Below are 11007 nucleotides of genomic sequence, written 5' to 3' on the forward strand. Positions count from 1 at the left end.
CACTGTATTCTTACAAAAACATTTCGTTTGTTCGTGTGGAACCAGGTGGAATGGTGCAATGGTCTTGATATATTGGCGCCAAAGAACAGCAATGTTTTATTTTTACTGAGCATAGAAGCTGCATACTTATCATTTTCTAGATTTCAGCAACCGTGTTCCTTTGCGAACGTGACAAAGAACAGATCTCATTGCTTTGCTGTTACGATAAGCTTTGGGAAATATCTGAATGCATTCGTTAAGGTCGATTTCAGCGATACTACCACATGTGCGCGAACCAGTGCTAAGGCAGCCAGTCAGTTGATTCTGGTTCACTCATACTGAATAAGCACGCACTGAAGGTGACATTGCGGAAAGTGATTTTGGAAACGTCTCATACGTTTTCACGTGAGATCTTCAACGGTTCTCCGCCTGGCTGCGGCGCGAATGGAGCCAAAAGTGTAATGAAAGCGCAGTCTTGCTATGTAACAGAACCTCCATAAGTGCCCTGGGTTTTCAAGTAAGTTTCGCTTGAGTTACCTAAAGCTATGGGGCAAATGTACAAGAATATCAAATCGTGTTTGTGTAAACCATCCGCTAGGTATACCCTTTTATATAAAGATATTGGTTTTTATTAAAAATTCTACTTTTCCCCTTTTTCCTTTGCAAAGTACAGTTCCTTATCCACTAAGCAGCTTGACAGCCCACTAAGGTATGACATTGTAATGATTTTACTGCTAAACGCGTTACAGTAAATCTGGGCTAAAAAGTGGCAACTGTGAACTAACTGCTGTTACGTTTCGCCTACGACGCGCGGTGTAGCCGGCGCGGATGCAACGGATGCCGGGGCTTCGTTCAAAGCGGCGGACATTTTGGCCCGTTCGGAGCGGCCGCGACGCATCCCCGCCGAGCGCGTCCCGGCATGTTCAGTGCCACGTGTCTTTGTGTGTGCGTGTGCGTGTGTGTGCCCACGCTTGTCAAAGCGCGGCAGCCGGGGAGAGGAGCTCCCCAAGTGTGAAGCGAGGAGGTCTGACCGGCGCCGGCACGGCTGATGCGTCACTACACTCGTCTCTACATGTCTCTCAGTCCGTCCATGCCTCGCTGTCACGTGGTGTCATCCCGTGACCTTCCTTCTTGCCCGCGACGCCAAGAGTATAAAAGCAGCTGCTCCCGGACGCCAAGAGAGAGGCTCCGATTTCTTCTGTTGAGTAACGTGCTCTCCCGTCTCTCCACTTCGGTCGACCTGACCGGCCGCTCTTTTGCGATGCTAGAATAAACAAGTTGTTCTGTTAGCAGTCGACTCATGCTTTGCCAGGACCTTCGGATGCTTCCAGTTGTGCCCCAGGCCGCCAGGCCAACGCTACCCTTGGGGCTTGCGACCCATTTGCAACAACTCGTGCCAGCGGTGCGACTGCAATAACGGGTGTCCGCACTTAGGTTCCAACACTGCCATGTTTCTACGACTAAATTTTGCAACGCTAAATATATTAAAAATATTGTACCACAACAATAATTTAGAACTAGTACGTACGTACGTACAATGTCTAAACCTCTTTCCGAGTGTTTTTTTTTTCAGAAAGACGGACGGCCTTTTTATAAAATATTTAGTTAAATGTATCGCTTTCTTCCGTAGTGACGGGTTATGTGTGATTAATGGCCTCGTTTTTGAGCACAATTGAAGCTAAATGAGCACCTCGGATGCAAAGTGAATCAATAGTTGAAATGCTGATTTACCGCTACTAGGCTGAATTTTTGTTTCGCCTCCCTCGCATGTCCCGAAATCTCAAAAGCGTGCCACATGACGGTATTCGAGCGCGTAGCCCATTGATGCAACGCAGTTGGAATTTTCCGCTGGCGCTAATGCCGAAAAGATTGTGGTGCCAACGCGAACAGGTTGGCCCATTATGCAACCTAACAGGCTGTAGCACAGCAGTAGCAAATTTGGTTTCCCTGTAAGCCTAGAAATGTCGAGCTCTGCGGCACACGCGACGCGGAAGATAGGGCAGGTGTCGTTGGCTTCTTCCCATATAGCTGCACAAACATAAAAATACACTTCGAAAAGCACCAGGAACAGCTGCACCCACCAGTTTCAAACACAGACATATCTACCCGAACGTGGGGGTGCGCACCATCAGAAGGAGAAGGGGGGAAACAGGCCATTTCCCCTCCGTCCCCCACTTTCGAAAGCGGTGACTATCATCTCCTCACTGGGAAATCTAAGAAAGCTACAACAGAGGTCAAGTTGTATTTCAGAACAGCGCCCCCGCACGTATGCTTTTTTTTACAACGTATTCACGGCTTAGGCAGCAAAGATTGTCTAGTGGGCCTCGCAGATGGCGCTCTGCCTGCCATACTAAGCAGAGTACGGTCCTTCCCGGCGCGAGCCGTCTGCGGGACGTGCCTTTCGCTCCAGCATTGCTTGAGCAGGCCTGTCGCCAGGAGGTCCTAAACAAGTTTCATCTTCCGCTGCTTACATCATTCCATGCTGGTTGGGGTCGCCTCACCTAACCATGTATGAAAACTCTAGATGCCCCTTCATTTTTTGATAACTTTACGGCCTGTAATGAGTGTTGTCAATGACGGCGTTTTTGTCGCTAGATTTAGCGACGTTATAGCAGGTTTGGTGACCGATTTTTCTGTTTTGCGACCGGAAGCTAGGAAAGACACTTCAAAAATGACCTTCTATAACGCAGCTCATTATTCTAAAGCTACATGTGACCAGCCGAAACTCGCTGTGTGACGCATAGGATCCCTGAACATGATTAGGCAATGGTTGCCTTCACACTGGTCGTCTTCACATTGTAATTGTGCTTCACAGCACAGTGGTGAATCAAATGCTTCATGTTCTCTTTACGAAATTGATGATTTGCTATACACTACAAAACCAATGCCAGTGATGGGCTGTAGCACTGCCGTTTCTGAGGCGTCATTAAATGCATGCGATTGGAGTAAATTCGCAAGCGTAGCAGTAAAGGATCTTCCAAAATCAGTTGGAATAAATAATTTTTTTTTCTCATTCGCGACGATAGCTGCGACTGACTCCGGCAGCAGCACACTCCATCGCTATTAGAAATGGCTATTAAAATGAATCCATAACAGCTTACGCTGTAATATGCATTCTAGCTTAATAAATATAGCACCCTTAAACAGAGGGTACCCAAGACTGGTAAGGTCGGTCCATGTGCACAATTTGAATTGCGCGACATGCATTGGGACGTCCTTGAAAAAATGACGTTGCTTACATTACAAGGAATAAATTACAACTTATCTATGTAATGCTCAATACTCTTTCTGCGCTATCGCAAATTTGTATCACTGTCGCATATATTAGAACATTTTTTATCAAATTCTTAATTAAAATATTAGGTTTTCATACGACAGCAGCCCTCTCCCTGAGAAAGTGCCTTGTTACCACTGCGTTGGTGTTCACTTCCTCGTAGTGGTTGAACCCAACACGCTGACGGCGTTGAAAAATATGGTGGTCTTCACTGTGCTAGAATGCTGCAGTGGCAGTGAGTTCAGAGCCGAATAAATTGCTGAAGTCTGCTGTTCTTTATGTTTCAGCATTTGGTAGGGTGTCATTTAATGTTGATATCTCAATAATTAACACGTGATTGTTAAGCGCTTGGCAATATACGAGGCGCCTACCAACTTTTCACGCATTCGGAGAGGCACTTCCACAAAGAATTGCCAAAAGCAATCTTTTCCTGAGAAGAAGAGGTCGCCGTAAACAAGCGGCCATCTACAAAGCGCAGAAATTTCTCTTTAATGAATTTGCTTCTTTATCCTCCTCCTCCGCCGGCCAGTCGCCTCCGAGGGTAGTAAAGGTGGAAACACAAGATTAGTTTGGCGATAGAGTATGTCAAAGATTGAAGTATATGTGACGTCCAAGATAACATTACAAGCAAATTGCAGCGACACTTTTGTGCTAATTATCGTTGAAGCCTACTTAGATTTTGTTTCGTTCAAGCGCCTGAAATAAAGTACGGTGCTCCATTAGCAAAATATTTTGAGAGCTTCTTCTAACTGTCAAAATATCCTATATTTTGATAAATAGTTACGTTAGGGTTGCAGAAAAAACTTCTGTCACTGTCTTTGCTGAAATGGAAGAGCCGTGCACTGGCTTACCTGATGTATCGGCTCCACCACCCGTTGTCTTCAGACTGTTGCCAATTTCATCACGAAATTGTGATATATGATTTTAGATAAACTAAATTACATGTCGGAAGGGAATGATAATTTTGCAAGGTATCTTTAGATGCCATAAGCATATTCTGTAATCGACATCAGTGGTGTTAACAAAGTTAACTATTCCAGCAATGTATTACGCAGAATTTGGTTATCTATTTCTTGAAACTCTTACAAGGCGCAAAGTCTAGCATGGCATTCTGCATTCAAATCCATCTGACTTCAACTTTGCTCTTACAATGAGATTTAGTACTCGAGTGTTTCTAACAACAGCAACAAGGTTTAAACACGCAGTTAGAATTGCTCAACCATTTCGTGATCGTGTTTTCCTTAAGAGGAAGCTTTAGCTCGGGTGCTCCTATCTAAATACATGTAAAAGGAGAATTCGTTTTTCTCGACAACCACTGCACCACATTTGATGGGGTTTGTAACATTTAAATTAAGAACCTAATATCTAGTGACTGGTGGTTTTGAATTTTTGATATATATCGTGAATTCTTTATACAATTTCGCAATACTCCAAAATTTTTAGAAAACAAGAATATCAAGTTTATACCTCCGTAACTCAGCCAGAAAAATGTTATCGCAACTCTTTTAATTGTATCTGATAGCAAATCTAAAGCGAACAAACTTGACATCTTACAGAAGAAGCTCAAAAGTTTATTATTATGTAATTACAACTTTTGAAGAACCCTAGTAAACAACGTAACAAATTCACGTAAGATGTAAAATGACATATCAAATTTGTCCGCTTTCAATGATCTAATGGATACCGTTTACAGAACCGCGAAATCTATTTTTGATGCAGAGCTATTAGTTTGTAAACTTCATGCTTCAATTCTTTTCAAACCTCTGAATTTTCGACATTTTTTAATACAAAATTCAAGCCCTAAATCAACATTCCGCATGCAGCTGTCACTATAATTTAAATTTCTCTCTCAAATGGAACAAATTTCATTAAAATTGGTCTAGGGGTCATCTCAGAAAAACGTTTTTGCGTTTTTACATGCATTTGAATGGGCCGCGTCGGAGTTGGGCCCGAGCTAAAGCTTCCTCTTAATCTCATTTTGGCCTATCCTTAAACGTATTGGCCTATTCGGAATGCGTAGCGACTCCTGTCCCGCAACCTGAGATTTCACCTCGGGTACAGGAAAGAAAAATTATAGTAACAATGCTAGTATCCACACCTTGTGGCGCAGAGCTTAGTCAGAGATCCCACACAGTAAATACTGCTGCTTCTAATTACGATATTCCACTTATCTTCGGGCGCAAAGCGATGTAGCGATATAATTTTATAGTACTTTTATTTGTTAGTTTTTCTCCCAACCAACATTCACGTGACATATTTCTCACGCGAATCGAATTTCGACAAAGCATCACAGGATGTCGGCACCAACTTTACTACTGTATTACGATGGCTTACACAACTACTGTCCACGTCGCCGATGAAGTGGTCTTACCAAAACAGTAAGAAATTCGCCATAGGCTTAAACTGTTTATTGACGGCAACCCGATCATTTACCTGTATCTAAGCTGACGAAGCAGTCACGCCTCCGGAGCTGGCTACAAACACGCACGGTTGTATCACGATGGAAAGGAATTCTTGGGTGCAATTTTTTCAGAAGCTTAACGAGGGTAGGCTAGGACATCTGATGGGAGTGGACGAGGGTACGTAGAGTCGTTTACGTAGTAACCGACCGTTAAACGGATGGTGAAGGGGCATCCTTTGCTGAGATAGAGAGCAGAGCTGGTGGAGGCCTTCCTTCCAAGGCCTCACTGGTGCAATCTTTCAACGCAGCGTTGATGACCTACACCAGTTATTCTTGTGCCGGTAAGAAGGTATTTTTGTCCGCCTCGTAGCCGATGCGTTAGGAGGGTGCACCAACAAGGAAAGAGAGGGGAGCGATGCAGGCAGGGGAGAGTAGCACAACATGTGTTGAGAGTTCGGGTGACTTCCACAAGAAGGGCTAACAGTTTTAAGGGTCATCTGCGAAAGCAGGGTGAAGGTATAAGCTGGTTGGGAAGAGCAGAGTTGGACTGCGCCTACTGCAGTAGAACGCCGTGAGCCCGCTAGAGTACCGGGTCGGGAGGGCGAAAGCCGCACCTGAAAAGACGGCAAGGTTCTTGGCAGTGTGGTGTACAGCGTGAAATGTGGGGAGTTGCTACGGCGATGTCGAAAGCCTGGCATAAAGCTTCACCGGCGAGCTTGTTTGCCCATTCATTCCCTGACAATGCCGCAGGACAAAGAATCCGCACAACTTCTACTGATGTGCGTAAGGAATGTGCTACGAGAGAGGCAAGCTGTGTGGGAAGCAATCCCCGCTGTGCATTGCGCCAAGCGTCCATCGAAGCAGTAAACATGTTCGGAGGTTGTAAAAATTCGACGGTAGATGAAGGAAAGCTGCAGCCGGGGCATGCAGCTCTGCTATCATACGATCATATTAGAAAGCAGTTCGCGCTGAACTATAGCTATAGGGAACGTGAAAGTACGATGACAAAGAAACCGCGGGGAGATGTACTGGCGTCGGTGGAGAAAGAGCGATGCGAGGGATGAATGCGGGGGTAGCGCTGGCAGCGCAAAACGTGGGCTGCCCGGCACAAAACGACCCGTTGGGCATAGATGCATGGTGGAAGAGATTTGAACTTTAGAAGGCCTTGTGTCGCAGCAGGAACTACTGAAAGATGCGTAGTAGAAACGATATGGGCTGAATAGCCTAAGCGCTCAAGTAGTGCGTCTTTGTTGGCTGTGGCGTAGACGAATCTCTATGAACCAGCAATGTAGTGAAGTGGACGATGATTGAAAAGTAGGCATTTGAGGTTTAAAGAGGAAAATAGCCAAACCACCTGTTTTGTTAGCTAGAAAGCTTGAGCGAGGATTTGCTCTCTGTGCTGACGCTTCGGAGAGAGCAATTGGCGCAGTTCTTCTGAGAGAAAAGGAAGGTATTCTGCACCCAGTACTTCATGCAAGCAAAAAGTTAAATGAAGCAGAGAGGAATTATTCGATGGTGGAAAAAGAGTGCTTGGCTTTAGTACAGGTGGTTAGAAGGTCTCACATTTACCTGCTTCGTAATCACTTTAGGGTGCAAGCAGAACACCAATTGTCGGAATTCATAAATGAAGCTAAGTTGACAAATGCAAGAAATGAGATGGAGCCTTGCTTCGCAAGAATACTAGCTTCATATAGATATACTAGAGGGAGAAAAAACTTGAAGCCAACTTCGTGAGTAGAATTTTTCATATGGCCAATATGGTTTATCTAGTCTAAATTAAGGCAATAAGAATTGACTAAAAGGGGTTATTTACCTTGAAAGTTGACTTGTGCGACCGTGTGTTTAGGATCAATGATCAGTAGTGCGATATGAACATTTCGTGAACTTGTGTGAATGTTCTTTGACGAACCAGGTGCGCAGTTGTTTGTGTAAAAAGAACTGTTTAAAATGAGGGAGCATGACATGAGGAAAAGCCACAGGCGTGGCATGAAGACGAAGAGAGGAAAGATGTTAGTTGGGGAAGGAAAGCACGTAAGGGGCACGTGAAAACAAGTCCGAGTGCAAGAATACGAGGCGCGGTGCTCGGAGGCGCAGGGCTTTTCTTCCTTTTTTTTTCCCCGCTGACACGTGCTGATGGCTCGGCATCACGCATCTGAAGCGGTGGTCTGGAGACAGTATTCTAACATGAATCCGACCTGGAGAGGAGCGAACAGTGAGCCGGCTGAAGACGGCTACCAATTATGAGCCGCAACTACAGTGACGCATCATCGTTCTACGAACCCAACCTGCTCAGCCTATATGTCTGTCAACTGAAGATGGCCGGGGCCACAGGAGACACCAACTGGTGATGGCATTAACCGGGTGCAAGGCCGACCGCGTCCGATGCCACGCTGGTCCAGCCTGCGTGCATACGTCATCGTCCGAGAAGCTGCGCTGGTCCAGCCTGCGTGCATACGTCATCGTCCGAGAAGCTGGCGTATATAATTTCGTGAAGCTGTGGAGACCGTCGTCTGACGTCACGCTCGGGAACTCCAGCCACCGTAATCAAGGGCAGCCAGAATGTTACCACTTTACTTCAGAACGTGTTTGTCTGAACGATGCTGAAGTATTTTAGGATAGCCCTATCACATGAACTTGAATAAAGGGGGTACCAGCGAAGCGCAATATAACGCGCGCACAAAGAAAAGGCCTTATACACGGACGGACAAAGCCTTTTCCTTGTGGGCGCGTCCTTTGTGTTTCGCTAGTACCCCCTTCCTCATGTTCATAATGCACCAACTGGCCCAAGAGCTTGCGCCAATGTCCGATCACATGACTGTTTTCGAGTAAACACCTTGCCATTTGACGGCCGTGTGCTGTTACCAACTTGAGCAGCTTTCGTGCGTGTCAGCCAGAGCAGCCGTTTGTTGCAAGCCATGAGGTTATCGTAGAAACGGACGCCTCCTCTCTTTTGTCTCAGTTCCTTAGATTTACCTTGCCATTTTTTCCTCAGTGTGCGACCGATAAAACGTACGAAGATAACCGGCACTTTGCCGCGTTTCTCGGGAAGTCTGTGAAGTACATGAATGTCATTTGGGGTGATTTGGTAAAGGTAAAGTTCAATTGCCAGCTCATTAACAATTGCGATTTTCGTTTTCACGACAATCCAGGTCATGAATTTATATGTTTGGACGCCTGCCGTATTGTTCTGAATCGTTCAGTTGTATGTTGAGGATGGCCACATCAGAATTAGCCTTATTAGCTTCCAGGTGGTTAAGCCGTTTCGTAAGACTTTGAATGTCTTTCTCCTGATCTTTTTGATTGTTGAGAATATGATCAATTTAGCTGGACATTAATTGCAGCGATGATTCGACACTTTTCAGCGTCGTGACCATGTCAATTTTCAGTAGAACAGTCGGCTTCGTGTTGATGGCCGCCAGCTCGCTTTCATGTTCACATTCGGGTTCTTTCGTGGGCTTATTTGCCGGCTCGTTGCCTCTGTTTCGAGCTACGTCGCAAGTTCGACGCTCCTGGCTGTTTTTCCTGATTGCTCATAACCACCAGTGCAACTACCACAATGACAGTTAAAAGTTAAATGCACACCCTGTGCAATGAGCGAATTGGCCGTGATTAGGAAGCTCTACTTTACATGCGATACGAACAGATGTCAACGCTAGCATATACAATTTGTAACGTTATTTGGCGGCGGCAGCAAGGTAAGATAATATAAAAGCAATACGGAATTGACATAAACCACCCTGCATGTGTAACAAAACACTGGTTATTGACGAAGGAATGGTCTGTCACTGTCACTGCCAAATGGCAGAATGCGTCGGTGGGAGTATCCCCTGCCATGGCTCTATGAACACGCTGCGTCAAAGTCACGCAGTTCTGTGCAACTTGATCCGTCTCTTTCCCAGCCAGTCAGCCGTTGCTGAGCCGCAGACTTATCCGACGAATCCAGTACGCATGTGCCATCATCCGCCAGCATCCGCCGCCACCTTGTTCACTGCGTATGGGATAAAACAATGCTTATTGACGAAGCAACGGTCCGTCACTGCCACTTACAAGTGCCTAAAAAGCACCCCATACCACCCGCCCCCCGCTAAGCAAATGTAGTAGTGCTTTTTCAACAGCTTCGCTGAACATCGAGGCTGATAAAGACCGATAAGAGTTGATAAAGGTCGGATCATGTTCCATAACGTTGATATCTACGATGAGGGCTGATAACGGTTTATGCTACTAGGATCAAGTTTCATAACATTGGTAGTTACATTGCCACTTACAAGTGCCTAAAAAGCACCCCATACCCCCCGCCCCCCGCTAAGCAAATGTAGTAGTGCTTTTTCAACAGCTTCGCTGAACATCGAGGCTGATAAGGACTGATAAGAGTTGATAAGGGTCAGATCATGTTCCATAACGTTGATATCTACGATGAGGGCTGATAACGGTTTATGCTACTAGGATCAAGTTTCATAACATTGGTAGCGACAGCGGGTTACATGGAAAAGGGCAAGCGCCGCTATTCTTTGGCATATTTACCCGACTTTCACAGGAGTTTCTGCGAAAATTTTACTTCCATGAAAGCCGTTTAGCCTTCCGCTAAGCCACCACCAGCGATATCTGCGAAAGACGCGGTACCATAAGCCAATGATACTCGCCAGATTGCCTGGGAAATATCATCCCATTGCATGTGCAACAGAAAAACCTTTACGACAGAGATCGTTGACTCGCTGGTCTTCTGCCGGGCTTTCTCGTCCTCCTCTGCATTTCAACACGCGCCATGTTGGCCTCTCGGAAAAACTCCGGTCACTTAACGCTAGCGGAGCGTAACGTCTGCTAAGTCATTCACCTCACCTACGAAATCGCACCTGTAGCCAGGGCGGCAGCGTCTCCTCGCCAGTGTAGCGACGTTATCCATGTCATGTGGTTCGAGCTTTTTCACGTGCACCAATCATAGTTGCAACCACCGTAGTCTTCTTTTCGCACGTTTTGAAGCACCCCGACTTGGTGGTCTTGGCACCGCATGGTTGTGTCACGGAACAGTTCCATCACGTCGGCAAAGCTGCCGATCTCGCTGTGTAAATGAAGTGGAGGTGGCAGTGTCTTGGGTGGGGCGCGGATTTCCCATACACGGTGCCATTGAAGTAATCGTTGGAATTGTATTCCACTTTCTTCTTTCCTGGTTACGATATTATTCCACTATGCAAGATATAATATATCATACAACTCTGTACCCTGGAAACCAGGTACTTGAGAAAATTAGTGCGCAAATCGTCCACTTCGAACCACGATGGCCATGACGGCCATCATTGGAAAAAATATGTTTCCTGTAGAGTATGGTCTAGGTGTATGCGGTGGAGCACGCAAATAA

This window comes from Dermacentor albipictus, chromosome 9, assembly GCF_038994185.2.
Source record: "Dermacentor albipictus isolate Rhodes 1998 colony chromosome 9, USDA_Dalb.pri_finalv2, whole genome shotgun sequence".
NCBI classification, from domain to species: domain Eukaryota; kingdom Metazoa; phylum Arthropoda; class Arachnida; order Ixodida; family Ixodidae; genus Dermacentor; species Dermacentor albipictus.